A 23251-nucleotide genomic window follows, 5' to 3' on the forward strand; every position below is an offset into this window, starting at 1 on the left:
TCATAGGCCGTGGCGAGCGGATTCGCGGCGTGTTTACGTCCTCGCTGCTGCTGGCTGTGTGCTGTTTACTGGTGAGTAGACGCTGTTCTAGCGGCCACAATAACGTGTTATTGTGTGACAATGTTTAGAACCGGAACATGAACGACATAACGCGCAGAGACACGTTGAAATTTGTCTTCTATCACACCTATGCACGAACGAAATCTTTTGAGATAGAATTATGGATTGAGGAATGTCTGAAACGATCCTTTGACGATATCATCGGTGTACACCTGTCGATCGTTAGTAGCGTTGTCTACATCAAGTTTAAAACCGCTGCTATTTGCGAACAGATCTTGCAGTCATGTAGTGGTAAGTTTAAATTTAAGCACCGTGATGGGAACGTCGGAGAGGTTAAGGTTTTTCATGCAGGATTTGGTCTTCGAACTCTTCGAATTTTTGAGTTACCATTTGAAGTACCTGCGGCTGACATCGACGCGGTGCTAAAAAATTATGGTAAAGTTGTTAGCAATGTTGCCGAAAAATGGGCGACGTTTAAGGTTCCTGTCCTGAACGGTGTTCGGCAGGTTAAAATGGAACTGCAGAGGCACATACCATCTTACGTTACTATTTGTGGATACAGGGCGATCGTAATATATGACGGTCAACCGCGTACCTGCTCTGGGTGCGGTGCCACGGATCACGTTCGTGCTCAATGTATCCAACGAAGGGTGACGCAGTTGCCACCAGGAGACACTGTGCCAGCTAATACGATGACTTCCCTACCGCTGACATATGTGGCGGCAGCCCGCACGAACATGGCCAACGTGGAACATTCAGTTGTGGACACACTTTCCAACGCCTTGGACGCCGACCGAGTGACGCCAATGGAAACTTCCACCACAGAGGACATCACTGATGTAACCCCTGAGGTTCCAACGGAAACCAACGAGCCAGTGGGTACGAATTTGGCCAACCTTTCCTGTGATGTACAATCCCAAGGAAACGTCAACGATTCGGACACTGGCAATAAACAGATGCCTGTCTCAGCGCAAACGGCAGGATTCACTGGTGGGCAAGATAGCGTTTCATCTCCAGAGGCTGACGAAAATGGAAGGCGAGGCAATTCACCGAAGACACATAAGAAAAGGAGGATTGCCCACAAGAATGTCGAGCAAACTGCACCAAGTTTGCGTGAGAAAGGTCTGCAGATTGCCCGCGACCTTACCGATTCTCTACATGGACACCCTGATGAGAAGCAACAGAGTGGCACCAGCGATGTGGCAGACACCACGAAGCCCCAGTCAGAGGTCGAAGACCACGCTCTCGCTGAACGGGGAAAGACTACACGACGGGTCCTCAGGGATAGCTCCACACACCTCCGTCTGGCTGAGATAGCCTCACACACCAAGAGGGACTCAGTTCATGTTGGCGACTGGGCAGATGACGTAGAAGGCATGTCAGTGGACACTGAAACGAATAAAGTCGGCTCGGCGAAAGGTGCTTCCTCAGCTGTGAGGGATGAAGAACTCAAAAGTACAGGACCTGCTTCAACAACTCCGACAGGGGACGCTGATTACTTTTCTGATACTTATTAATGGTTCCCACCGACGTCTCCCTTCCATACTTGGATTGAGACTTCGCACCACTGGCTGGAAATGTCTCCTCCGTTTCAGGACTACAAGTTAGCCACGTTAAATATCAATAAAATTACCTCGACTCAGAAGCTGTACAGTCTTCGCGACTACCTTTACAGCTGTGACGCGGATATTGTGATGCTGCAGGAGGTGGACGACAACCTTTACCTTGACATTCCTGGTTACGAAGTGGTACAAAACACCATTCCGGATAGCTCCTCCGGTACGGCTTTCCTAATCAAAGAGGAAGTGACCATCTCTGACGTCGAACTATTGGAGAACGGGAGAGGCATTTCGTGTCTAATTCACGGTATACGATTTATAAACATCTACGCCCCTTCTGGTAATCAAAATAGAGTGCGCGGAGCCCAGTTCTTTGCTATTGACCTGTTATATCTGTTACGACGGAATCCAGAAGACGTGGTACTTGGGGGTGACTTCAACTGCGTTTTAAAGCCTAAAGATCAAAGGCCGAATTTTAATGGTTGTCCTACTCTCGCAGAAACAGTGCGTCAGCTCGAACTGGAGGACACATGGGAAATACTACATGGGGACCAAAGCTGCTTTACATATTACACCGCACAAACTGCCAGCCGCATCGATAGGATCTATGTGGGGAAAACTCTGAGAGGGCAAATATCGGCAACGGAAACGTGGCCAATATATTTCTCAGACCACTTGGCCTACCACTGTACCATTCGTATGACCCGACAGAAAACGTTCCGTGGCAAAACAGGATGGAAATTAAATGTAGACATCCTCCGAGAGCAAGGGCTACGAGAACAGTTGCAGGAGGTCTGGGAATCGAGTCTACACAGACAGGCTGCTTTTCCGTCTGTCACGATGTGGTGGTGCCACTATACGAAGCCTCGACTTATTAGGTGCTTGAAGGCCTATAGCTACGCCAGGAGCCGCTTGCAAAAGGAGACCTTTGAATTTTACTTTAGATGCCTACGTGATTTATACTCTGAAACGTCTGTCACGCACGAAAACATCGTACAAATTAAAAGGATTAAGGCAAAGTTGTTACTACTGAAACGGAAACAAATGGAAGGTCCCAAAATCCGCTCTAGAGACACCAACAGTACTTCCGATGAACATCCATCCTCGTTCCACCTCGGCAGAGAGAAACGACGAGCAAGACAAAACCTGATCAGTAAATTGAAAACGGAAGATGGCGGCTTCTTGACGACTCAGCTGGAAATAAAGGATTATATCACTGACTATTACCGGAGACTCTATATGGCAGACCCGACAGACGATGAGATCATCTCCGCCATGCAAGATCTTCTGACAGCGAAACTAGCCGAGGCTGACAGAGAGTCACTGATGAGTGAAGTCACTGCGGATGAAATTAAGATGGCCTTGAGAAAGGCTCAGCCTAATAAATCCCCTGGCGCGGATGGACTTCCCATTGAATTTTATAAGGAATACTGGCATCTACTGGAAAATTGTTTTGTGCATATATGTAACGAAATTAGAGCGGGTCTGCAACTACCAGAAGACTTCAATGGCAGTCTACTAGTACTTGTTCCGAAACAACACTCACACAACGACATCAATCATTTTCGACCAATCTCCCTCCTGAATTCCGACTATAAGATTGTGGCCCGCGTGTTTGCCCATAGAATTAAAAACGTCCTAGGGACGATAATCCATCACAGCCAGTCAGCAGCAGTACCTGGACGTAATATCTTCAAATGTCTTGCGGATTACAGGGAGATCATCTCGTTCAGTGCAATTACACGGCCGACTGCAGCAATTCTTGCTTTAGACCAATGTAAGGCTTTTGACCGGGTTTCGCACCGTTATCTGTTCCAAATTATGAAACATCTTGGATTCGGTGACGACTTCATTACAGTGCTTCGCAATATATACACCGCTGCCACTTCTAAGGTCATTGTTAATGGTCAGTTCACCCGACCGATTCCTATTGAAAGATCAGTAAGACAAGGATGCCCCATGTCTATGCCTCTCTACGTCATAGCAATTGAGCCACTTCTCCGGATGCTCCATTGCAAACTTCAGGGCTTAACCGTCTACTCATACAACATAAAATGTATTGCCTATGCGGACGACGTGAGTGCTGTAATACGGTCGGAACGGGAGCTACGGGAGATCGCTGACAGTATCACTGAATACGAACGAGCGTCAGGCTCCAAATTAAATTATACGAAGACCAGATTATTGCCGATTGGGGGAGGCTTTCCGACAGATGGTACTTGTCCCTACAGGTTGTGCGAGACTGTCAAACTGCTAGGTATAAAAATGAGCAGTTGCCCTATAAGAACAACGGCAGTCAATTGGAAAGAACTCTTGGCCATCACGAAAGCCTGCCTTCAACAAAATAAAGGCCGAGAACAGAATCTGCTTCAACGAGTTCAATTCATCAATACCAAGATTCTTTCCAAAATCTGGTATGTTGGGCAGGTTCTCCCGGTGGTAGACACTATTGCCAGGGGCATCATGTCGGCAGTCGGATGGTATGTTTGGAGGGGTGAGATATTCAAGGTGGGGATCAACGTCGTCACTCTCCCTCCGGAGGAAGGGGGCCTGGGTCTAATAGATGTCCCAACGAAATGCAAGGCTCTCCTCGTACGTAATACACTGCAGCTGTGCCACAAATACCCCGACAGCGCACTTCGTATGGCCATAAGGACATATCAACCATACAACATGCTAATACCAATAAACCTAGGGGAAGTGCACTATAAGGCGAATCATATCAGGATGTTTCTCTTAGAAGCCAGCTACCTGAAGTCGAAATCGAGTGCTCCATTAAGTGATCTAACATCTGCTCAACTATATCGTCTGATGAACGATACTGGAAGAGCCAACCGCATGGTGACGAAGTACCCCTCTACGGATTGGACTCGCATCTGGACAAACATCAATAACAGTGTTCTAGGCACTGACGTCCGATCCACTTGGTATAAAATTGTCAATCAGACAATACCAACTAGAGAGCGACTCCATAAAATACACCTGTCGGTTTCAGACAAGTGTCGAGAATGTAATGTCATCGACACCTTACAACACCGTTGTGCCTGTGGTGAGAACGGCCATATATTGAACTGGTGTCGTAGGACCATGGCACTGATCTGCAGGACTACACCGCAGAACATCTCTCTAACATCGATTCTCCAACCGGATGGAACTTACTATCCGGTAACCAAAAAGAACACGTGGACATGGTTGGCAGCGCACACACTGCACTACATCATTAATGCCCAGGAAGACCGGACATATATGGGCTACAGAGTATACCTAGCCACACAGGCTAAGTTACTGATGAGGGACCCAAAATATAAGCGAAAGTTTGCCAATTATATCGCGGCATTACAACTAGTGACGATATGACACACATACTATGGAGGGACTTATAAGAGGATGCTAGACGAACAGATGGATCAACGAACAGGTGTTCAGTTTTTACAACCCACGTGCCTTATTATTGTACTTGTACTTTTTTTTCTTGCTTACATTAGGACTTCGTTTTTGTACTATCCTCGATAGTCGAGTGAAAGTTTTCAGTTTGTGGCTCACGTTGTGAATGTCACTTTTTCCGAAGGAACATTTCCTACCATCACACTCCAGCACACCACAGGACGGTTTGCGGACTTCAGCGACGTCTGCCCTCACATCTGCGAGAAGACAACCCGGGGGAAAAAGAAAGGATCACCTAACGACCGAGGCCAAGCTTTAAAGCTTGGGGTATAAAAGTGAAGGCATATTGATTTCGAGAAGACGAGTTTTGAGGATTGCGTGTCAGCTGAGTCAGTGCCACCTTGTTGGAGGACGAGCAGGGGAATGTTAACAAGGAAAATACTCTTCCTTTCTATACAGAAGAAGTCTTTTTATTTCGTCATGAATAAAAACATTACGCAGGGGAATGATTTAAAGGAAAACAAGTTTCTTTTCTTTACAGAAGAAGTACATTTATTTCATCGTGAAGCAGACAAATTTCTTTTAATGGCGATGAAGCCAGGCCGAGAAGGCAACTTCTGGCGAGTGTAAGGATGGGTTGAAGGGGAGGAAGGAGACCCAAAAAAAAAAAAAAAAAAAAAAAAAAAAAAAAAAAAAAAAAAGTCGTAGAGCATTCGACTGCAGATCGAGAGGTCCCCGGTTCAATCCCGGGTGCCCCCTTCATTTTTCAGTATCTCGAAAAAACAAATGACGGTTGTCGCGGTGAGTTGCAAATACATGTTTCAGGTGCACTCCGCACGCCATACCGAAGGCTTTGGAGCAACATTTCAATGGGGGGATCGCAGCCCAGGCTCTTGCAGGTCATCGTCCTCCCGCCATGCGGTCGAACTGTACGAAATCCACTTGCTTGGGGGAAGAATCTTGTACACTGAATTTTATAGAATATGGTGATAGGCAAAAGTTTTCATGTACTGCTGCACGGAGAAACAAAAATTGGAGGAGCTGGGATTTGAACCCAGGACTTTCTGCATGCGAAGCAGACACTCTACCACTGAGTTACACCCCCGCCAGAGCAACTACATCTGGGACGAGTCTCTCGTGGATCCTACTGTCATTATTTCTTAGGTTTGAACGGTACAGTAAGTGTTCGAGGAACCTATTCATTACAAGACCTAAGCAGCGTCGACTCCGTGGCGCAACGGTAGCGCGTCTGACTCCAGATCAGAAGGTTGCGTGTTCAAATCACGTCGGGGTCACAATGAAATTTTCGTTTACGAAAGCCATAGGCGAGTATGTCAGTTTAATCAGATACCAAACGATTACAGAGAACGGACGAACAGAACTTGCTTGAAAAAAGCTACTAGTGCAATTTTCGCGTTCTGACATTAAGGTGAAGGCGCCGACTCGCACTTTCTCCAGGCGCGAAGTGTCTAGTATTTTTGATATTTATATCGTTTAACGCTAATATATAACTGAGAGATAATGATTACGCAATATTTTGCTCGATTAGACGTCTTTAGCCAGGCAGAGTATAATATTTTTCCTTAAGTTATGGGAATAGAAAGATCGTGAAAGGGGGTATAGCTCAGTCGTAGAGCATTCGACTGCAGATCGAGAGGTCCCCGGTTCAATCCCGGGTGCCCCCTTCATTTTTCAGTATCTCGAAAAAACAAATGACGGTTGTCGCGGTGAGTTGCAAATACATGTTTCAGGTGCACTCCGCACGCCATACCGAAGGCTTTGGAGCAACATTTCAATGGGGGGATCGCAGCCCAGGCTCTTGCAGGTCATCGTCCTCCCGCCATGCGGTCGAACTGTACGAAATCCACTTGCTTGGGGGAAGAATCTTGTACACTGAATTTTATAGAATATGGTGATAGGCAAAAGTTTTCATGTACTGCTGCACGGAGAAACAAAAATTGGAGGAGCTGGGATTTGAACCCAGGACTTTCTGCATGCGAAGCAGACACTCTACCACTGAGTTACACCCCCGCCAGAGCAACTACATCTGCGACGAGTCTCTCGTGGATCCTACTGTCATTATTTCTTAGGTTTGAACGGTACAGTAAGTGTTCGAGGAACCTATTCATTACAAGACCTAAGCAGCGTCGACTCCGTGGCGCAACGGTAGCGCGTCTGACTCCAGATCAGAAGGTTGCGTGTTCAAATCACGTCGGGGTCACAGTGAAATTTTCGTTTACGAAAGCCATAGGCGAGTATGTCAGTTTAATCAGATACCAAACGATTACAGAGAACGGACGAACAGAACTTGCTTGAAAAAAGCTGCTAGTGCAATTTTCGCGTTCTGACATTAAGGTGAAGGCGCCGACTCGCACTTTCTCCAGGCGCGAAGTGTCTAGTATTTTTGATATTTATATCGTTTAACGCTAATATATAACTGAGAGATAATGATTACGCAATATTTTGCTCGATTAGACGTCTTTAGCCAGGCAGAGTATAATAGTTTTCCTTAAGTTATGGGAATAGAAAGATCGTGAAAGGGGGTATAGCTCAGTCGTAGAGCATTCGACTGCAGATCGAGAGGTCCCCGGTTCAATCCCGGGTGCCCCCTTCATTTTTCAGTATCTCGAAAAAACAAATGACGGTTGTCGCGGTGAGTTGCAAATACATGTTTCAGGTGCACTCCGCACGCCATACCGGAGGCTTTGGAGCAACATTTCAATGGGGGGATCGCAGCCCAGGCTCTTGCAGGTCATCGTCCTCCCGCCATGCGGTCGAACTGTACGAAATCCACTTGCTTGGGGGAAGAATCTTGTACACTGAATTTTATAGAATATGGTGATTGGCAAAAGTTTTCATGTACTGCTGCACGGAGAAACAAAAATTGGAGGAGCTGGGATTTGAACCCAGGACTTTCTGCATGCGAAGCAGACACTCTACCACTGAGTTCCACCCCCGCCAGAGCAACTACATCTGGGACGAGTCTCTCGTGGATCCTACTGTCATTATTTCTTAGGTTTGAACGGTACAGTAAGTGTTCGAGGAACCTATTCATTACAAGACCTAAGCAGCGTCGACTCCGTGGCGCAACGGTAGCGCGTCTGACTCCAGATCAGAAGGTTGCGTGTTCAAATCACGTCGGGGTCACAATGAAATTTTCGTTTACGAAAGCCATAGGCGAGTATGTCAGTTTAATCAGATACCAAACGATTACAGAGAACGGACGAACAGAACTTGCTTGAAAAAAGCTACTAGTGCAATTTTCGCGTTCTGACATTAAGGTGAAGGCGCCGACTCGCACTTTCTCCAGGCGCGAAGTGTCTAGTATTTTTGATATTTATATCGTTTAACGCTAATATATAACTGAGAGATAATGATTACGCAATATTTTGCTCGATTAGACGTCTTTAGCCAGGCAGAGTATAATATTTTTCCTTAAGTTATGGGAATAGAAAGATCGTGAAAGGGGGTATAGCTCAGTCGTAGAGCATTCGACTGCAGATCGAGAGGTCCCCGGTTCAATCCCGGGTGCCCCCTTCATTTTTCAGTATCTCGAAAAAACAAATGACGGTTGTCGCGGTGAGTTGCAAATACATGTTTCAGGTGCACTCCGCACGCCATACCGAAGGCTTTGGAGCAACATTTCAATGGGGGGATCGCAGCCCAGGCTCTTGCAGGTCATCGTCCTCCCGCCATGCGGTCGAACTGTACGAAATCCACTTGCTTGGGGGAAGAATCTTGTACACTGAATTTTATAGAATATGGTGATAGGCAAGAGTTTTCATGTACTGCTGCACGGAGAAACAAAAATTGGAGGAGCTGGGATTTGAACCCAGGACTTTCTGCATGCGAAGCAGACACTCTACCACTGAGTTACACCCCCGCCAGAGCAACTACATCTGGGACGAGTCTCTCGTGGATCCTACTGTCATTATTTCTTAGGTTTGAACGGTACAGTAAGTGTTCGAGGAACCTATTCATGACAAGACCTAAGCAGCGTCGACTCCGTGGCGCAACGGTAGCGCGTCTGACTCCAGATCAGAAGGTTGCGTGTTCAAATCACGTCGGGGTCACAATGAAATTTTCGTTTACGAAAGCCATAGGCGAGTATGTCAGTTTAATCAGATACCAAACGATTACAGAGAACGGACGAACAGAACTTGCTTGAAAAAAGCTGCTAGTGCAATTTTCGCGTTCTGACATTAAGGTGAAGGCGCCGACTCGCACTTTCTCCAGGCGCGAAGTGTCTAGTATTTTTGATATTTATATCGTTTAACGCTAATATATAACTGAGAGATAATGATTACGCAATATTTTGCTCGATTAGACGTCTTTAGCCAGGCAGAGTATAATATTTTTCCTTAAGTTATGGGAATAGAAAGATCGTGAAAGGGGGTATAGCTCAGTCGTAGAGCATTCGACTGCAGATCGAGAGGTCCCCGGTTCAATCCCGGGTGCCCCCTTCATTTTTCAGTATTTCGAAAAAACAAATGACGGTTGTCGCGGTGAGTTGCAAATACATGTTTCAGGTGCACTCCGCACGCCATACCGGAGGCTTTGGAGCAACATTTCAATGGGGGGATCGCAGCCCAGGCTCTTGCAGGTCATCGTCCTCCCGCCATGCGGTCGAACTGTACGAAATCCACTTGCTTGGGGGAAGAATCTTGTACACTGAATTTTATAGAATATGGTGATAGGCAAAAGTTTTCATGTACTGCTGCACGGAGAAACAAAAATTGGAGGAGCTGGGATTTGAACCCAGGACTTTCTGCATGCGAAGCAGACACTCTACCACTGAGTTACACCCCCGCCAGAGCAACTACATCTGGGACGAGTCTCTCGTGGATCCTACTGTCATTATTTCTTAGGTTTGAACGGTACAGTAAGTGTTCGAGGAACCTATTCATTACAAGACCTAAGCAGCGTCGACTCCGTGGCGCAACGGTAGCGCGTCTGACTCCAGATCAGAAGGTTGCGTGTTCAAATCACGTCGGGGTCACAATGAAATTTTCGTTTACGAAAGCCATAGGCGAGTATGTCAGTTTAATCAGATACCAAACGATTACAGAGAACGGACGAACAGAACTTGCTTGAAAAAAGCTACTAGTGCAATTTTCGCGTTCTGACATTAAGGTGAAGGCGCCGACTCGCACTTTCTCCAGGCGCGAAGTGTCTAGTATTTTTGATATTTATATCGTTTAACGCTAATATATAACTGAGAGATAATGATTACGCAATATTTTGCTCGATTAGACGTCTTTAGCCAGGCAGAGTATAATATTTTTCCTTAAGTTATGGGAATAGAAAGATCGTGAAAGGGGGTATAGCTCAGTCGTAGAGCATTCGACTGCAGATCGAGAGGTCCCCGGTTCAATCCCGGGTGCCCCTTTCATTTTTCAGTATCTCGAAAAAACAAATGACGGTTGTCGCGGTGAGTTGCAAATACATGTTTCAGGTGCACTCCGCACGCCATACCGAAGGCTTTGGAGCAACATTTCAATGGGGGGATCGCAGCCCAGGCTCTTGCAGGTCATCGTCCTCCCGCCATGCGGTCGAACTGTATGAAATCCACTTGCTTGGGGGAAGAATCTTGTACACTGAATTTTATAGAATATGGTGATAGGCAAAAGTTTTCATGTACTGCTGCACGGAGAAACAAAAATTGGAGGAGCTGGGATTTGAACCCAGGACTTTCTGCATGCGAAGCAGACACTCTACCACTGAGTTCCACCCCCGCCAGAGCAACTACATCTGGGACGAGTCTCTCGTGGATCCTACTGTCATTATTTCTTAGGTTTGAACGGTACAGTAAGTGTTCGAGGAACCTATTCATTACAAGACCTAAGCAGCGTCGACTCCGTGGCGCAACGGTAGCGCGTCTGACTCCAGATCAGAAGGTTGCGTGTTCAAATCACGTCGGGGTCACAATGAAATTTTCGTTTACGAAAGCCATAGGCGAGTATGTCAGTTTAATCAGATACCAAACGATTACAGAGAACGGACGAACAGAACTTGCTTGAAAAAAGCTACTAGTGCAATTTTCGCGTTCTGACATTAAGGTGAAGGCGCCGACTCGCACTTTCTCCAGGCGCGAAGTGTCTAGTATTTTTGATATTTATATCGTTTAACGCTAATATATAACTGAGAGATAATGATTACGCAATATTTTGCTCGATTAGACGTCTTTAGCCAGGCAGAGTATAATATTTTTCCTTAAGTTATGGGAATAGAAAGATCGTGAAAGGGGGTATAGCTCAGTCGTAGAGCATTCGACTGCAGATCGAGAGTTCCCCGGTTCAATCGCGGGTGCCCCCTTCATTTTTCAGTATCTCGAAAAAACAAATGACGGTTGTCGCGGTGAGTTGCAAATACATGTTTCAGGTGCACTCCGCACGCCATACCGAAGGCTTTGGAGCAACATTTCAATGGGGGGATCGCAGCCCAGGCTCTTGCAGGTCATCGTCCTCCCGCCATGCGGTCGAACTGTACGAAATCCACTTGCTTGGGGGAAGAATCTTGTACACTGAATTTTATAGAATATGGTGATAGGCAAAAGTTTTCATGTACTGCTGCACGGAGAAACAAAAATTGGAGGAGCTGGGATTTGAACCCAGGACTTTCTGCATGCGAAGCAGACACTCTACCACTGAGTTACACCCCCGCCAGAGCAACTACATCTGGGACGAGTCTCTCGTGGATCCTACTGTCATTATTTCTTAGGTTTGAACGGTACAGTAAGTGTTCGAGGAACCTATTCATTACAAGACCCAAGCAGCGTCGACTCCGTGGCGCAACGGTAGCGCGTCTGACTCCAGATCAGAAGGTTGCGTGTTCAAATCACGTCGGGGTCACAATGAAATTTTCGTTTACGAAAGCCATAGGCGAGTATGTCAGTTTAATCAGATACCAAACGATTACAGAGAACGGACGAACAGAACTTGCTTGAAAAAAGCTACTAGTGCAATTTTCGCGTTCTGACATTAAGGTGAAGGCGCCGACTCGCACTTTCTCCAGGCGCGAAGTGTCTAGTATTTTTGACATTTATATCGTTTATCGCTAATATATAACTGAGAGATAATGATTACGCAATATTTTGCTCGATTAGACGTCTTTAGCCAGGCAGAGTATAATATTTTTCCTTAAGTTATGGGAATAGAAAGATCGTGAAAGGGGGTATAGCTCAGTCGTAGAGCATTCGACTGCAGATCGAGAGGTCCCCGGTTCAATCCCGGGTGCCCCCTTCATTTTTCAGTATCTCGAAAAAACAAATGACGGTTGTCGCGGTGAGTTGCAAATACATGTTTCAGGTGCACTCCGCACGCCATACCGAAGGCTTTGGAGCAACATTTCAATGGGGGGATCGCAGCCCAGGCTCTTGCAGGTCATCGTCCTCCCGCCATGCGGTCGAACTGTACGAAATCCACTTGCTTGGGGGAAGAATCTTGTACACTGAATTTTATAGAATATGGTGATAGGCAAAAGTTTTCATGTACTGCTGCACGGAGAAACAAAAATTGGAGGAGCTGGGATTTGAACCCAGGACTTTCTGCATGCGAAGCAGACACTCTACCACTGAGTTACACCCCCGCCAGAGCAACTACATCTGGGACGAGTCTCTCGTGGATCCTACTGTCATTATTTCTTAGGTTTGAACGGTACAGTAAGTGTTCGAGGAACCTATTCATTACAAGACCTAAGCAGCGTCGACTCCGTGGCGCAACGGTAGCGCGTCTGACTCCAGATCAGAAGGTTGCGTGTTCAAATCACGTCGGGGTCACAATGAAATTTTCGTTTACGAAAGCCATAGGCGAGTATGTCAGTTTAATCAGATACCAAACGATTACAGAGAACGGACGAACAGAACTTGCTTGAAAAAAGCTACTAGTGCAATTTTCGCGTTCTGACATTAAGGTGAAGGCGCCGACTCGCACTTTCTCCAGGCGCGAAGTGTCTAGTATTTTTGATATTTATATCGTTTAACGCTAATATATAACTGAGAGATAATGATTACGCAATATTTTGCTCGATTAGACGTCTTTAGCCAGGCAGAGTATAATATTTTTCCTTAAGTTATGGGAATAGAAAGATCGTGAAAGGGGGTATAGCTCAGTCGTAGAGCATTCGACTGCAGTTCGAGAGGTCCCCTCTTCAATCCCGGGTGCCCCCTTCATTTTTCAGTATCTCGAAAAAACAAATGACGGTTGTCGCGGTGAGTTGCAAATACATGTTTCAGGTGCACTCCGCACGCCATACCGAAGGCTTTGGAGCAACATTTCAATGGGGGGATCGCAGCCCAGGCTCTTGCAGGTCATCGTCCTCCCGCCATGCGGTCGAACTGTACGAAATCCACTTGCTTGGGGGAAGAATCTTGTACACTGAATTTTATAGAATATGGTGATAGGCAAAAGTTTTCATGTACTGCTGCACGGAGAAACAAAAATTGGAGGAGCTGGGATTTGAACCCAGGACTTTCTGCATGCGAAGCAGACACTCTACCACTGAGTTACACCCCCGCCAGAGCAACTACATCTGGGACGAGTCTCTCGTGGATCCTACTGTCATTATTTCTTAGGTTTGAACGGTACAGTAAGTGTTCGAGGAACCTATTCATTACAAGACCTAAGCAGCGTCGACTCCGTGGCGCAACGGTAGCGCGTCTGACTCCAGATCAGAAGGTTGCGTGTTCAAATCACGTCGGGGTCACAATGAAATTTTCGTTTACGAAAGCCATAGGCGAGTATGTCAGTTTAATCAGATACCAAACGATTACAGAGAACGGACGAACAGAACTTGCTTGAAAAAAGCTACTAGTGCAATTTTCGCGTTCTGACATTAAGGTGAAGGCGCCGACTCGCACTTTCTCCAGGCGCGAAGTGTCTAGTATTTTTGATATTTATATCGTTTAACGCTAATATATAACTGAGAGATAATGATTACGCAATATTTTGCTCGATTAGACGTCTTTAGCCAGGCAGAGTATAATATTTTTCCTTAAGTTATGGGATTAGAAAGATCGTGAAAGGGGGTATAGCTCAGTCGTAGAGCATTCGACTGCAGATCGAGAGGTCCCCGGTTCAATCCCGGGTGCCCCCTTCATTTTTCAGTATCTCGAAAAAACAAATGACGGTTGTCGCGGTGAGTTGCAAATACATGTTTCAGGTGCACTCCGCACGCCATACCGAAGGCTTTGGAGCAACATTTCAATGGGGGGATCGCAGCCCAGGCTCTTGCAGGTCATCGTCCTCCCGCCATGCGGTCGAACTGTACGAAATCCACTTGCTTGGGGGAAGAATCTTGTACACTGAATTTTATAGAATATGGTGATAGGCAAAAGTTTTCATGTACTGCTGCACGGAGAAACAAAAATTGGAGGAGCTGGGATTTGAACCCAGGACTTTCTGCATGCGAAGCAGACACTCTACCACTGAGTTACACCCCCGCCAGAGCAACTACATCTGGGACGAGTCTCTCGTGGATCCTACTGTCATTATTTCTTAGGTTTGAACGGTACAGTAAGTGTTCGAGGAACCTATTCATGACAAGACCTAAGCAGCGTCGACTCCGTGGCGCAACGGTAGCGCGTCTGACTCCAGATAAGAAGGTTGCGTGTTCAAATCACGTCGGGGTCACAATGAAATTTTCGTTTACGAAAGCCATAGGCGAGTATGTCAGTTTAATCAGATACCAAACGATTACAGAGAACGGACGAACAGAACTTGCTTGAAAAAAGCTACTAGTGCAATTTTCGCGTTCTGACATTAAGGTGAAGGCGCCGACTCGCACTTTCTCCAGGCGCGAAGTGTCTAGTATTTTTGATATTTATATCGTTTAACGCTAATATATAACTGAGAGATAATGATTACGCAATATTTTGCTCGATTAGACGTCTTTAGCCAGGCAGAGTATAATATTTTTCCTTAAGTTATGGGATTAGAAAGATCGTGAAAGGGGGTATAGCTCAGTCGTAGAGCATTCGACTGCAGATCGAGAGGTCCCCGGTTCAATCCCGGGTGCCCCCTTCATTTTTCAGTATCTCGAAAAAACAAATGACGGTTGTCGCGGTGAGTTGCAAATACATGTTTCAGGTGCACTCCGCACGCCATACCGAAGGCTTTGGAGCAACATTTCAATGGGGGGATCGCAGCCCAGGCTCTTGCAGGTCATCGTCCTCCCGCCATGCGGTCGAACTGTACGAAATCCACTTGCTTGGGGGAAGAATCTTGTACACTGAATTTTATAGAATATGGTGATAGGCAAAAGTTTTCATGTACTGCTGCACGGAGAAACAAAAATTGGAGGAGCTGGGATTTGAACCCAGGACTTTCTGCATGCGAAGCAGACACTCTACCACTGAGTTACACCCCCGCCAGAGCAACTACATCTGCGACGAGTCTCTCGTGGATCCTACTGTCATTATTTCTTAGGTTTGAACGGTACAGTAAGTGTTCGAGGAACCTATTCATTACAAGACCTAAGCAGCGTCGACTCCGTGGCGCAACGGTAGCGCGTCTGACTCCAGATCAGAAAGTTGCGTGTTCAAATCACGTCGGGGTCACAATGAAATTTTCGTTTACGAAAGCCATAGGCGAGTATGTCAGTTTAATCAGATACCAAACGATTACAGAGAACGGACGAACAGAACTTGCTTGAAAAAAGCTACTAGTGCAATTTTCGCGTTCTGACATTAAGGTGAAGGCGCCGACTCGCACTTTCTCCAGGCGCGAAGTGTCTAGTATTTTTGATATTTATATCGTTTAACGCTAATATATAACTGAGAGATAATGATTACGCAATATTTTGCTCGATTAGACGTCTTTAGCCAGGCAGAGTATAATATTTTTCCTTAAGTTATGGGAATAGAAAGATCGTGAAAGGGGGTATAGCTCAGGCGTAGAGCATTCGACTGCAGATCGAGAGGTCCCCGGTTCAATCCCGGGTGCCCCCTCCATTTTTCAGTATCTCGAAAAAACAAATGACGGTTGTCGCGGTGAGTTGCAAATACATGTTTCAGGTGCACTCCGCACGCCATACCGAAGGCTTTGGAGCAACATTTCAATGGGGGGATCGCAGCCCAGGCTCTTGCAGGTCATCGTCCTCCCGCCATGCGGTCGAACTGTACGAAATCCACTTGCTTGGGGGAAGAATCTTGTACACTGAATTTTATAGAATATGGTGATAGGCAAAAGTTTTCATGTACTGCTGCACGGAGAAACAAAAATTGGAGGAGCTGGGATTTGAACCCAGGACTTTCTGCATGCGAAGCAGACACTCTACCACTGAGTTACACCCCCGCCAGAGCAACTACATCTGCGACGTGTCTCTCGTGGATCCTACTGTCATTATTTCTTAGGTTTGAACGGTACAGTAAGTGTTCGAGGAACCTATTCATTACAAGACCTAAGCAGCGTCGACTCCGTGGCGCAACGGTAGCGCGTCTGACTCCAGATCAGAAAGTTGCGTGTTCAAATCACGTCGGGGTCACAATGAAATTTTCGTTTACGAAAGCCATAGGCGAGTATGTCAGTTTAATCAGATACCAAACGATTACAGAGAACGGACGAACAGAACTTGCTTGAAAAAAGCTACTAGTGCAATTTTCGTGTTCTGACATTAAGGTGAAGGCGCCGACTCGCACTTTCTCCAGGCGCGAAGTGTCTAGTATTTTTGATATTTATATCGTTTAACGCTAATATATAACTGAGAGATAATGATTACGCAATATTTTGCTCGATTAGACGTCTTTAGCCAGGCAGAGTATAATATTTTTCCTTAAGTTATGGGAATAGAAAGATCGTGAAAGGGGGTATAGCTCAGTCGTAGAGCATTCGACTGCAGATCGAGAGGTCCCCGGTTCAATCCCGGGTGCCCCCTTCATTTTTCAGTATCTCGAAAAAACAAATGACGGTTGTCGCGGTGAGTTGCAAATACATGTTTCAGGTGCACTCCGCACGCCATACCGAAGGCTTTGGAGCAACATTTCAATGGGGGGATCGCAGCCCAGGCTCTTGCAGGTCATCGTCCTCCCGCCATGCGGTCGAACTGTACGAAATCCACTTGCTTGGGGGAAGAATCTTGTACACTGAATTTTATAGAATATGGTGATAGGCAAAAGTTTTCATGTACTGCTGCACGGAGAAACAAAAATTGGAGGAGCTGGGATTTGAACCCAGGACTTTCTGCATGCGAAGCAGACACTCTACCACTGAGTTACACCCCCGCCAGAGCAACTACATCTGCGACGAGTCTCTCGTGGATCTTACTGTCATTATTTCTTAGGTTTGAACGGTACAGTAAGTGTTCGAGGAACCTATTCATTACAAGACCTAAGCAGCGTCGACTCCGTGGCGCAACGGTAGCGCGTCTGACTCCAGATCAGAAAGTTGCGTGTTCAAATCACGTCGGGGTCACAATGAAATTTTCGTTTACGAAAGCCATAGGCGAGTATGTCAGTTTAATCAGATACCAAACGATTACAGAGAACGGACGAACAGAACTTGCTTGAAAAAAGCTACTAGTGCAATTTTCGCGTTCTGACATTAAGGTGAAGGCGCCGACTCGCACTTTCTCCAGGCGCGAAGTGTCTAGTATTTTTGATATTTATATCGTTTAACGCTAATATATAACTGAGAGATAATGATTACGCAATATTTTGCTCGATTAGACGTCTTTAGCCAGGCAGAGTATAATATTTTTCCTTAAGTTATGGGAATAGAAAGATCGTGAAAGGGGGTATAGCTCAGTCGTAGAGCATTCGACTGCAGATCGAGAGGTCCCCGGTTCAATCCCGGGTGCCCCCTTCATTTTTCAGTATCTCGAAAAAACAAATGACGGTTGTCGCGGTGAGTTGCAAATACATGTTTCAGGTGCACTCCGCACGCCATACCGAAGGCTTTGGAGCAACATTTCAATGGGGGGATCGCAGCCCAGGCTCTTGCAGGTCATCGTCCTCCCGCCATGCGGTCGAACTGTACGAAATCCACTTGCTTGGGGGAAGAATCTTGTACACTGAATTTTATAGAATATGGTGATAGGCAAAAGTTTTCATGTACTGCTGCACGGAGAAACAAAAATTGGAGGAGCTGGGATTTGAACCCAGGACTTTCTGCATGCGAAGCAGACACTCTACCACTGAGTTACACCCCCGCCAGAGCAACTACATCTGCGACGAGTCTCTCGTGGATCCTACTGTCATTATTTCTTAGGTTTGAACGGTACAGTAAGTGTTCGAGGAACCTATTCATTACAAGAGCTAAGCAGCGTCGACTCCGTGGCGCAACGGTAGCGCGTCTGACTCCAGATCAGAAAGTTGCGTGTTCAAATCACGTCGGGGTCACAATGAAATTTTCGTTTACGAAAGCCATAGGCGAGTATGTCAGTTTAATCAGATACCAGACGATTACAGAGAACGGACGAACAGAACTTGCTTGAAAAAAGCTACTAGTGCAATTTTCGCGTTCTGACATTAAGGTGAAGGCGCCGACTCGCACTTTCTCCAGGCGCGAAGTGTCTAGTATTTTTGATATTTATATCGTTTAACGCTAATATATAACTGAGAGATAATGATTACGCAATATTTTGCTCGATTAGACGTCTTTAGCCAGGCAGAGTATAATATTTTTCCTTAAGTTATGGGAATAGAAAGATCGTGAAAGGGGGTATAGCTCAGTCGTAGAGCATTCGACTGCAGATCGAGAGGTCCCCGGTTCAATCCCGGGTGCCCCTTTCATTTTTCAGTATCTCGAAAAAACAAATGACGGTTGTCGCGGTGAGTTGCAAATACATGTTTCAGGTGCACTCCGCACGCCATACCGACGGCTTTGGAGCAACATTTCAATGGGGGGATCGCAGCCCAGGCTCTTGCAGGTCATCGTCCTCCCGCCATGCGGTCGAACTGTACGAAATCCACTTGCTTGGGGGAAGAATCTTGTACACTGAATTTTATAGAATATGGTGATAGGCAAAAGTTTTCATGTACTGCTGCACGGAGAAACAAAAATTGGAGGAGCTGGGATTTGAACCCAGGACTTTCTGCATGCGAAGCAGACACTCTACCACTGAGTTACACCCCCGCCAGAGCAACTACATCTGCGACGAGTCTCTCGTGTATCCTACTGTCATTATTTCTTAGGTTTGAACGGTACAGTAAGTGTTCGAGGAACCTATTCATTACAAGAGCTAAGCAGCGTCGACTCCGTGGCGCAACGGTAGCGCGTCTGACTCCAGATCAGAAGGTTGCGTGTTCAAATCACGTCGGGGTCACAATGAAATTTTCGCTTACGAAAGCCATAGGCGAGTATGTCAGTTTAATCAGATACCAAACGATTACAGAGAACGGACGAACAGAACTTGCTTGAAAAAAGCTACTAGTGCAATTTTCGCGTTCTGACATTAAGGTGAAGGCGCCGACTCGCACTTTCTCCAGGCGCGAAGTGTCTAGTATTTTTGATATTTATATCGTTTAACGCTAATATATAACTGAGAGATAATGATTACGCAATATTTTGCTCGATTAGACGTCTTTAGCCAGGCAGAGTATAATATTTTTCCTTAAGTTATGGGAATAGAAAGATCGTGAAAGGGGGTATAGCTCAGTCGTAGAGCATTCGACTGCAGATCGAGAGGTCCCCGGTTCAATCCCGGGTGCCCCCTTCATTTTTCAGTATCTCGAAAAAACAAATGACGGTTGTCGCGGTGAGTTGCAAATACATGTTTCAGGTGCACTCCGCACGCCATACCGAAGGCTTTGGAGCAACATTTCAATGGGGGGATCGCAGCCCAGGCTCTTGCAGGTCATCGTCCTCCCGCCATGCGGTCGAACTGTACGAAATCCACTTGCTTGGGGGAAGAATCTTGTACACTGAATTTTATAGAATATGGTGATAGGCAAAAGTTTTCATGTACTGCTGCACGGAGAAACAAAAATTGGAGGAGCTGGGATTTGAACCCAGGACTTTCTGCATGCGAAGCAGACACTCTACCACTGAGTTACACCCCCGCCAGAGCAACTACATCTGCGACGAGTCTCTCGTGGATCCTACTGTCATTATTTCTTAGGTTTGAACGGTACAGTAAGTGTTCGAGGAACCTATTCATTACAAGACCCAAGCAGCGTCGACTCCGTGGCGCAACGGTAGCGCGTCTGACTCCAGATCAGAAAGTTGCGTGTTCAAATCACGTCGGGGTCACAATGAAATTTTCGTTTACGAAAGCCATAGGCGAGTATGTCAGTTTAATCAGATACCAAACGATTACAGAGAACGGACGAACAGAACTTGCTTGAAAAAAGCTACTAGTGCAATTTTCGCGTTCTGACATTAAGGTGAAGGCGCCGACTCGCACTTTCTCCAGGCGCGAAGTGTCTAGTATTTTTGATATTTATATCGTTTAACGCTAATATATAACTGAGAGATAATGATTACGCAATATTTTGCTCGATTAGACGTCTTTAGCCAGGCAGAGTATAATATTTTTCCTTAAGTTATGGGAATAGAAAGATCGTGAAAGGGGGTATAGCTCAGTCGTAGAGCATTCGACTGCAGATCGAGAGGTCCCCGGTTCAATCCCGGGTGCCCCCTCCATTTTTCAGTATCTCGAAAAAACAAATGACGGTTGTCGCGGTGAGTTGCAAATACATGTTTCAGGTGCACTCCGCACGCCATACCGAAGGCTTTGGAGCAACATTTCAATGGGGGGATCGCAGCCCAGGCTCTTGCAGGTCATCGTCCTCCCGCCATGCGGTCGAACTGTACGAAATCCACTTGCTTGGGGGAAGAATCTTGTACACTGAATTTTATAGAATATGGTGATAGGCAAAAGTTTTCATGTACTGCTGCACGGAGAAACAAAAATTGGAGGAGCTGGGATTTGAACCCAGGACTTTCTGCATGCGAAGCAGACACTCTACCACTGAGTTACACCCCCGCCAGAGCAACTACATCTGCGACGTGTCTCTCGTGGATCCTACTGTCATTATTTCTTAGGTTTGAACGGTACAGTAAGTGTTCGAGGAACCTATTCATTACAAGACCTAAGCAGCGTCGACTCCGTGGCGCAACGGTAGCGCGTCTGACTCCAGATCAGAAAGTTGCGTGTTCAAATCACGTCGGGGTCACAATGAAATTTTCGTTTACGAAAGCCATAGGCGAGTATGTCAGTTTAATCAGATACCAAACGATTACAGAGAACGGACGAACAGAACTTGCTTGAAAAAAGCTACTAGTGCAATTTTCGCGTTCTGACATTAAGGTGAAGGCGCCGACTCGCACTTTCTCCAGGCGCGAAGTGTCTAGTATTTTTGATATTTATATCGTTTAACGCTAATATATAACTGAGAGATAATGATTACGCAATATTTTGCTCGATTAGACGTCTTTAGCCAGGCAGAGTATAATATTTTTCCTTAAGTTATGGGAATAGAAAGATCGTGAAAGGGGGTATAGCTCAGTCGTAGAGCATTCGACTGCAGATCGAGAGGTCCCCGGTTCAATCCCGGGTGCCCCCTTCATTTTTCAGTATCTCGAAAAAACAAATGACGGTTGTCGCGGTGAGTTGCAAATACATGTTTCAGGTGCACTCCGCACGCCATACCGAAGGCTTTGGAGCAACATTTCAATGGGGGGATCGCAGCCCAGGCTCTTGCAGGTCATCGTCCTCCCGCCATGCGGTCGAACTGTACGAAATCCACTTGCTTGGGGGAAGAATCTTGTACACTGAATTTTATAGAATATGGTGATAGGCAAAAGTTTTCATGTACTGCTGCACGGAGAAACAAAAATTGGAGGAGCTGGGATTTGAACCCAGGACTTTCTGCATGCGAAGCAGACACTCTACCACTGAGTTCCACCCCCGCCAGAGCAACTACATCTGGGACGAGTCTCTCGTGGATCCTACTGTCATTATTTCTTAGGTTTGAACGGTACAGTAAGTGTTCGAGGAACCTATTCATTACAAGAGCTAAGCAGCGTCGACTCCGTGGCGCAACGGTAGCGCGTCTGACTCCAGATCAGAAGGTTGCGTGTTCAAATCACGTCGGGGTCACAATGAAATTTTCGCTTACGAAAGCCATAGGCGAGTATGTCAGTTTAATCAGATACCAAACGATTACAGAGAACGGACGAACAGAACTTGCTTGAAAAAAGCTACTAGTGCAATTTTCGCGTTCTGACATTAAGGTGAAGGCGCCGACTCGCACTTTCTCCAGGCGCGAAGTGTCTAGTATTTTTGATATTTATATCGTTTAACGCTAATATATAACTGAGAGATAATGATTACGCAATATTTTGCTCGATTAGACGTCTTTAGCCAGGCAATAATATTTTTCCTTAAGTTATGGGAATAGAAAGATCGTGAAAGGGGGTATAGCTCAGTCGTAGAGCATTCGACTGCAGATCGAGAGGTCCACGGTTCAATCCCGGGTGCCCCCTTCATTTTTCAGTATCTCGAAAAAACAAATGACGGTTGTCGCGGTGAGTTGCAAATACATGTTTCAGGTGCACTCCGCACGCCATACCGAAGGCTTTGGAGCAACATTTCAATGGGGGGATCGCAGCCCAGGCTCTTGCAGGTCATCGTCCTCCCGCCATGCGGTCGAACTGTACGAAATCCACTTGCTTGGGGGAAGAATCTTGTACACTGAATTTTATAGAATATGGTGATAGGCAAAAGTTTTCATGTACTGCTGCACGGAGAAACAAAAATTGGAGGAGCTGGGATTTGAACCCAGGACTTTCTGCATGCGAAGCAGACACTCTACCACTGAGTTACACCCCCGCCAGAGCAACTACATCTGCGACGAGTCTCTCGTGGATCCTACTGTCATTATTTCTTAGGTTTGAACGGTACAGTAAGTGTTCGAGGAACCTATTCATTACAAGAGCTAAGCAGCGTCGACTCCGTGGCGCAACGGTAGCGCGTCTGACTCCAGATCAGAAAGTTGCGTGTTCAAATCACGTCGGGGTCACAATGAAATTTTCGTTTACGAAAGCCATAGGCGAGTATGTCAGTTTAATCAGATACCAGACGATTACAGAGAACGGACGAACAGAACTTGCTTGAAAAAAGCTACTAGTGCAATTTTCGCGTTCTGACATTAAGGTGAAGGCGCCGACTCGCACTTTCTCCAGGCGCGAAGTGTCTAGTATTTTTGATATTTATATCGTTTAACGCTAATATATAACTGAGAGATAATGATTACGCAATATTTTGCTCGATTAGACGTCTTTAGCCAGGCAGAGTATAATATTTTTCCT

At 46.1% G+C, this 23251-nt stretch overlaps 55 non-coding genes across 55 annotated transcripts; 36 read left to right on the top strand and 19 right to left on the bottom strand.

Annotated features, from left to right (window-relative positions):
• Window positions 1–6036: 6036 nt before the first annotated feature.
• On the bottom strand, window positions 6037–6108 carry Trnaa-cgc (transfer RNA alanine (anticodon CGC)). Its single transcript has one exon. It is a non-coding gene; the product is annotated as a tRNA-Ala (tRNA).
• A 118-nt stretch (window positions 6109–6226) lies between these two features.
• On the top strand, window positions 6227–6298 carry Trnaw-cca (transfer RNA tryptophan (anticodon CCA)). Its single transcript has one exon. It is a non-coding gene; the product is annotated as a tRNA-Trp (tRNA).
• Window positions 6299–6616: 318 nt separating this feature from the next.
• Window positions 6617–6688, top strand: Trnac-gca (transfer RNA cysteine (anticodon GCA)). The gene has a single exon. It is a non-coding gene; the product is annotated as a tRNA-Cys (tRNA).
• Window positions 6689–6962: 274 nt separating this feature from the next.
• On the bottom strand, window positions 6963–7034 carry Trnaa-cgc (transfer RNA alanine (anticodon CGC)). The gene has a single exon. It is a non-coding gene; the product is annotated as a tRNA-Ala (tRNA).
• Window positions 7035–7152: 118 nt separating this feature from the next.
• Window positions 7153–7224, top strand: Trnaw-cca (transfer RNA tryptophan (anticodon CCA)). Its single transcript has one exon. It is a non-coding gene; the product is annotated as a tRNA-Trp (tRNA).
• Window positions 7225–7542: 318 nt separating this feature from the next.
• Trnac-gca (transfer RNA cysteine (anticodon GCA)) lies at window positions 7543–7614 on the top strand. The gene has a single exon. It is a non-coding gene; the product is annotated as a tRNA-Cys (tRNA).
• A 274-nt stretch (window positions 7615–7888) lies between these two features.
• Trnaa-cgc (transfer RNA alanine (anticodon CGC)) lies at window positions 7889–7960 on the bottom strand. Its single transcript has one exon. It is a non-coding gene; the product is annotated as a tRNA-Ala (tRNA).
• A 118-nt stretch (window positions 7961–8078) lies between these two features.
• Trnaw-cca (transfer RNA tryptophan (anticodon CCA)) lies at window positions 8079–8150 on the top strand. Its single transcript has one exon. It is a non-coding gene; the product is annotated as a tRNA-Trp (tRNA).
• Window positions 8151–8468: 318 nt separating this feature from the next.
• Window positions 8469–8540, top strand: Trnac-gca (transfer RNA cysteine (anticodon GCA)). Its single transcript has one exon. It is a non-coding gene; the product is annotated as a tRNA-Cys (tRNA).
• Window positions 8541–8814: 274 nt separating this feature from the next.
• Window positions 8815–8886, bottom strand: Trnaa-cgc (transfer RNA alanine (anticodon CGC)). Its single transcript has one exon. It is a non-coding gene; the product is annotated as a tRNA-Ala (tRNA).
• A 118-nt stretch (window positions 8887–9004) lies between these two features.
• Trnaw-cca (transfer RNA tryptophan (anticodon CCA)) lies at window positions 9005–9076 on the top strand. The gene has a single exon. It is a non-coding gene; the product is annotated as a tRNA-Trp (tRNA).
• A 318-nt stretch (window positions 9077–9394) lies between these two features.
• On the top strand, window positions 9395–9466 carry Trnac-gca (transfer RNA cysteine (anticodon GCA)). The gene has a single exon. It is a non-coding gene; the product is annotated as a tRNA-Cys (tRNA).
• A 274-nt stretch (window positions 9467–9740) lies between these two features.
• On the bottom strand, window positions 9741–9812 carry Trnaa-cgc (transfer RNA alanine (anticodon CGC)). The gene has a single exon. It is a non-coding gene; the product is annotated as a tRNA-Ala (tRNA).
• A 118-nt stretch (window positions 9813–9930) lies between these two features.
• Trnaw-cca (transfer RNA tryptophan (anticodon CCA)) lies at window positions 9931–10002 on the top strand. Its single transcript has one exon. It is a non-coding gene; the product is annotated as a tRNA-Trp (tRNA).
• A 318-nt stretch (window positions 10003–10320) lies between these two features.
• Trnac-gca (transfer RNA cysteine (anticodon GCA)) lies at window positions 10321–10392 on the top strand. Its single transcript has one exon. It is a non-coding gene; the product is annotated as a tRNA-Cys (tRNA).
• A 274-nt stretch (window positions 10393–10666) lies between these two features.
• Trnaa-cgc (transfer RNA alanine (anticodon CGC)) lies at window positions 10667–10738 on the bottom strand. Its single transcript has one exon. It is a non-coding gene; the product is annotated as a tRNA-Ala (tRNA).
• A 118-nt stretch (window positions 10739–10856) lies between these two features.
• On the top strand, window positions 10857–10928 carry Trnaw-cca (transfer RNA tryptophan (anticodon CCA)). Its single transcript has one exon. It is a non-coding gene; the product is annotated as a tRNA-Trp (tRNA).
• Window positions 10929–11246: 318 nt separating this feature from the next.
• On the top strand, window positions 11247–11318 carry Trnac-gca (transfer RNA cysteine (anticodon GCA)). The gene has a single exon. It is a non-coding gene; the product is annotated as a tRNA-Cys (tRNA).
• A 274-nt stretch (window positions 11319–11592) lies between these two features.
• On the bottom strand, window positions 11593–11664 carry Trnaa-cgc (transfer RNA alanine (anticodon CGC)). Its single transcript has one exon. It is a non-coding gene; the product is annotated as a tRNA-Ala (tRNA).
• A 118-nt stretch (window positions 11665–11782) lies between these two features.
• On the top strand, window positions 11783–11854 carry Trnaw-cca (transfer RNA tryptophan (anticodon CCA)). Its single transcript has one exon. It is a non-coding gene; the product is annotated as a tRNA-Trp (tRNA).
• Window positions 11855–12172: 318 nt separating this feature from the next.
• On the top strand, window positions 12173–12244 carry Trnac-gca (transfer RNA cysteine (anticodon GCA)). Its single transcript has one exon. It is a non-coding gene; the product is annotated as a tRNA-Cys (tRNA).
• A 274-nt stretch (window positions 12245–12518) lies between these two features.
• Window positions 12519–12590, bottom strand: Trnaa-cgc (transfer RNA alanine (anticodon CGC)). The gene has a single exon. It is a non-coding gene; the product is annotated as a tRNA-Ala (tRNA).
• A 118-nt stretch (window positions 12591–12708) lies between these two features.
• Trnaw-cca (transfer RNA tryptophan (anticodon CCA)) lies at window positions 12709–12780 on the top strand. Its single transcript has one exon. It is a non-coding gene; the product is annotated as a tRNA-Trp (tRNA).
• Window positions 12781–13444: 664 nt separating this feature from the next.
• On the bottom strand, window positions 13445–13516 carry Trnaa-cgc (transfer RNA alanine (anticodon CGC)). Its single transcript has one exon. It is a non-coding gene; the product is annotated as a tRNA-Ala (tRNA).
• A 118-nt stretch (window positions 13517–13634) lies between these two features.
• Window positions 13635–13706, top strand: Trnaw-cca (transfer RNA tryptophan (anticodon CCA)). The gene has a single exon. It is a non-coding gene; the product is annotated as a tRNA-Trp (tRNA).
• Window positions 13707–14024: 318 nt separating this feature from the next.
• Trnac-gca (transfer RNA cysteine (anticodon GCA)) lies at window positions 14025–14096 on the top strand. Its single transcript has one exon. It is a non-coding gene; the product is annotated as a tRNA-Cys (tRNA).
• Window positions 14097–14370: 274 nt separating this feature from the next.
• On the bottom strand, window positions 14371–14442 carry Trnaa-cgc (transfer RNA alanine (anticodon CGC)). The gene has a single exon. It is a non-coding gene; the product is annotated as a tRNA-Ala (tRNA).
• Window positions 14443–14560: 118 nt separating this feature from the next.
• Window positions 14561–14632, top strand: Trnaw-cca (transfer RNA tryptophan (anticodon CCA)). The gene has a single exon. It is a non-coding gene; the product is annotated as a tRNA-Trp (tRNA).
• A 318-nt stretch (window positions 14633–14950) lies between these two features.
• Window positions 14951–15022, top strand: Trnac-gca (transfer RNA cysteine (anticodon GCA)). The gene has a single exon. It is a non-coding gene; the product is annotated as a tRNA-Cys (tRNA).
• A 274-nt stretch (window positions 15023–15296) lies between these two features.
• Trnaa-cgc (transfer RNA alanine (anticodon CGC)) lies at window positions 15297–15368 on the bottom strand. The gene has a single exon. It is a non-coding gene; the product is annotated as a tRNA-Ala (tRNA).
• A 118-nt stretch (window positions 15369–15486) lies between these two features.
• On the top strand, window positions 15487–15558 carry Trnaw-cca (transfer RNA tryptophan (anticodon CCA)). The gene has a single exon. It is a non-coding gene; the product is annotated as a tRNA-Trp (tRNA).
• Window positions 15559–15876: 318 nt separating this feature from the next.
• Trnac-gca (transfer RNA cysteine (anticodon GCA)) lies at window positions 15877–15948 on the top strand. Its single transcript has one exon. It is a non-coding gene; the product is annotated as a tRNA-Cys (tRNA).
• A 274-nt stretch (window positions 15949–16222) lies between these two features.
• Trnaa-cgc (transfer RNA alanine (anticodon CGC)) lies at window positions 16223–16294 on the bottom strand. Its single transcript has one exon. It is a non-coding gene; the product is annotated as a tRNA-Ala (tRNA).
• Window positions 16295–16412: 118 nt separating this feature from the next.
• On the top strand, window positions 16413–16484 carry Trnaw-cca (transfer RNA tryptophan (anticodon CCA)). Its single transcript has one exon. It is a non-coding gene; the product is annotated as a tRNA-Trp (tRNA).
• A 318-nt stretch (window positions 16485–16802) lies between these two features.
• Window positions 16803–16874, top strand: Trnac-gca (transfer RNA cysteine (anticodon GCA)). The gene has a single exon. It is a non-coding gene; the product is annotated as a tRNA-Cys (tRNA).
• A 274-nt stretch (window positions 16875–17148) lies between these two features.
• On the bottom strand, window positions 17149–17220 carry Trnaa-cgc (transfer RNA alanine (anticodon CGC)). The gene has a single exon. It is a non-coding gene; the product is annotated as a tRNA-Ala (tRNA).
• A 118-nt stretch (window positions 17221–17338) lies between these two features.
• On the top strand, window positions 17339–17410 carry Trnaw-cca (transfer RNA tryptophan (anticodon CCA)). Its single transcript has one exon. It is a non-coding gene; the product is annotated as a tRNA-Trp (tRNA).
• A 318-nt stretch (window positions 17411–17728) lies between these two features.
• Window positions 17729–17800, top strand: Trnac-gca (transfer RNA cysteine (anticodon GCA)). Its single transcript has one exon. It is a non-coding gene; the product is annotated as a tRNA-Cys (tRNA).
• Window positions 17801–18074: 274 nt separating this feature from the next.
• Trnaa-cgc (transfer RNA alanine (anticodon CGC)) lies at window positions 18075–18146 on the bottom strand. Its single transcript has one exon. It is a non-coding gene; the product is annotated as a tRNA-Ala (tRNA).
• A 118-nt stretch (window positions 18147–18264) lies between these two features.
• On the top strand, window positions 18265–18336 carry Trnaw-cca (transfer RNA tryptophan (anticodon CCA)). Its single transcript has one exon. It is a non-coding gene; the product is annotated as a tRNA-Trp (tRNA).
• A 318-nt stretch (window positions 18337–18654) lies between these two features.
• Window positions 18655–18726, top strand: Trnac-gca (transfer RNA cysteine (anticodon GCA)). The gene has a single exon. It is a non-coding gene; the product is annotated as a tRNA-Cys (tRNA).
• A 274-nt stretch (window positions 18727–19000) lies between these two features.
• Window positions 19001–19072, bottom strand: Trnaa-cgc (transfer RNA alanine (anticodon CGC)). Its single transcript has one exon. It is a non-coding gene; the product is annotated as a tRNA-Ala (tRNA).
• A 118-nt stretch (window positions 19073–19190) lies between these two features.
• Trnaw-cca (transfer RNA tryptophan (anticodon CCA)) lies at window positions 19191–19262 on the top strand. The gene has a single exon. It is a non-coding gene; the product is annotated as a tRNA-Trp (tRNA).
• A 318-nt stretch (window positions 19263–19580) lies between these two features.
• Trnac-gca (transfer RNA cysteine (anticodon GCA)) lies at window positions 19581–19652 on the top strand. The gene has a single exon. It is a non-coding gene; the product is annotated as a tRNA-Cys (tRNA).
• A 274-nt stretch (window positions 19653–19926) lies between these two features.
• On the bottom strand, window positions 19927–19998 carry Trnaa-cgc (transfer RNA alanine (anticodon CGC)). The gene has a single exon. It is a non-coding gene; the product is annotated as a tRNA-Ala (tRNA).
• Window positions 19999–20116: 118 nt separating this feature from the next.
• Trnaw-cca (transfer RNA tryptophan (anticodon CCA)) lies at window positions 20117–20188 on the top strand. The gene has a single exon. It is a non-coding gene; the product is annotated as a tRNA-Trp (tRNA).
• Window positions 20189–20506: 318 nt separating this feature from the next.
• On the top strand, window positions 20507–20578 carry Trnac-gca (transfer RNA cysteine (anticodon GCA)). The gene has a single exon. It is a non-coding gene; the product is annotated as a tRNA-Cys (tRNA).
• Window positions 20579–20852: 274 nt separating this feature from the next.
• Trnaa-cgc (transfer RNA alanine (anticodon CGC)) lies at window positions 20853–20924 on the bottom strand. Its single transcript has one exon. It is a non-coding gene; the product is annotated as a tRNA-Ala (tRNA).
• A 118-nt stretch (window positions 20925–21042) lies between these two features.
• Trnaw-cca (transfer RNA tryptophan (anticodon CCA)) lies at window positions 21043–21114 on the top strand. The gene has a single exon. It is a non-coding gene; the product is annotated as a tRNA-Trp (tRNA).
• Window positions 21115–21432: 318 nt separating this feature from the next.
• Window positions 21433–21504, top strand: Trnac-gca (transfer RNA cysteine (anticodon GCA)). Its single transcript has one exon. It is a non-coding gene; the product is annotated as a tRNA-Cys (tRNA).
• Window positions 21505–21778: 274 nt separating this feature from the next.
• Window positions 21779–21850, bottom strand: Trnaa-cgc (transfer RNA alanine (anticodon CGC)). Its single transcript has one exon. It is a non-coding gene; the product is annotated as a tRNA-Ala (tRNA).
• A 118-nt stretch (window positions 21851–21968) lies between these two features.
• Window positions 21969–22040, top strand: Trnaw-cca (transfer RNA tryptophan (anticodon CCA)). The gene has a single exon. It is a non-coding gene; the product is annotated as a tRNA-Trp (tRNA).
• Window positions 22041–22354: 314 nt separating this feature from the next.
• On the top strand, window positions 22355–22426 carry Trnac-gca (transfer RNA cysteine (anticodon GCA)). Its single transcript has one exon. It is a non-coding gene; the product is annotated as a tRNA-Cys (tRNA).
• A 274-nt stretch (window positions 22427–22700) lies between these two features.
• Trnaa-cgc (transfer RNA alanine (anticodon CGC)) lies at window positions 22701–22772 on the bottom strand. Its single transcript has one exon. It is a non-coding gene; the product is annotated as a tRNA-Ala (tRNA).
• A 118-nt stretch (window positions 22773–22890) lies between these two features.
• Trnaw-cca (transfer RNA tryptophan (anticodon CCA)) lies at window positions 22891–22962 on the top strand. Its single transcript has one exon. It is a non-coding gene; the product is annotated as a tRNA-Trp (tRNA).
• The last annotated feature ends 289 nt before the right edge of the window (window positions 22963–23251 follow it).

The sequence above is a fragment of the Schistocerca nitens genome, chromosome 4 (assembly GCF_023898315.1).
Source record: "Schistocerca nitens isolate TAMUIC-IGC-003100 chromosome 4, iqSchNite1.1, whole genome shotgun sequence".
In the NCBI taxonomy this organism is placed as follows: Eukaryota; Metazoa; Arthropoda; class Insecta; order Orthoptera; family Acrididae; genus Schistocerca; species Schistocerca nitens.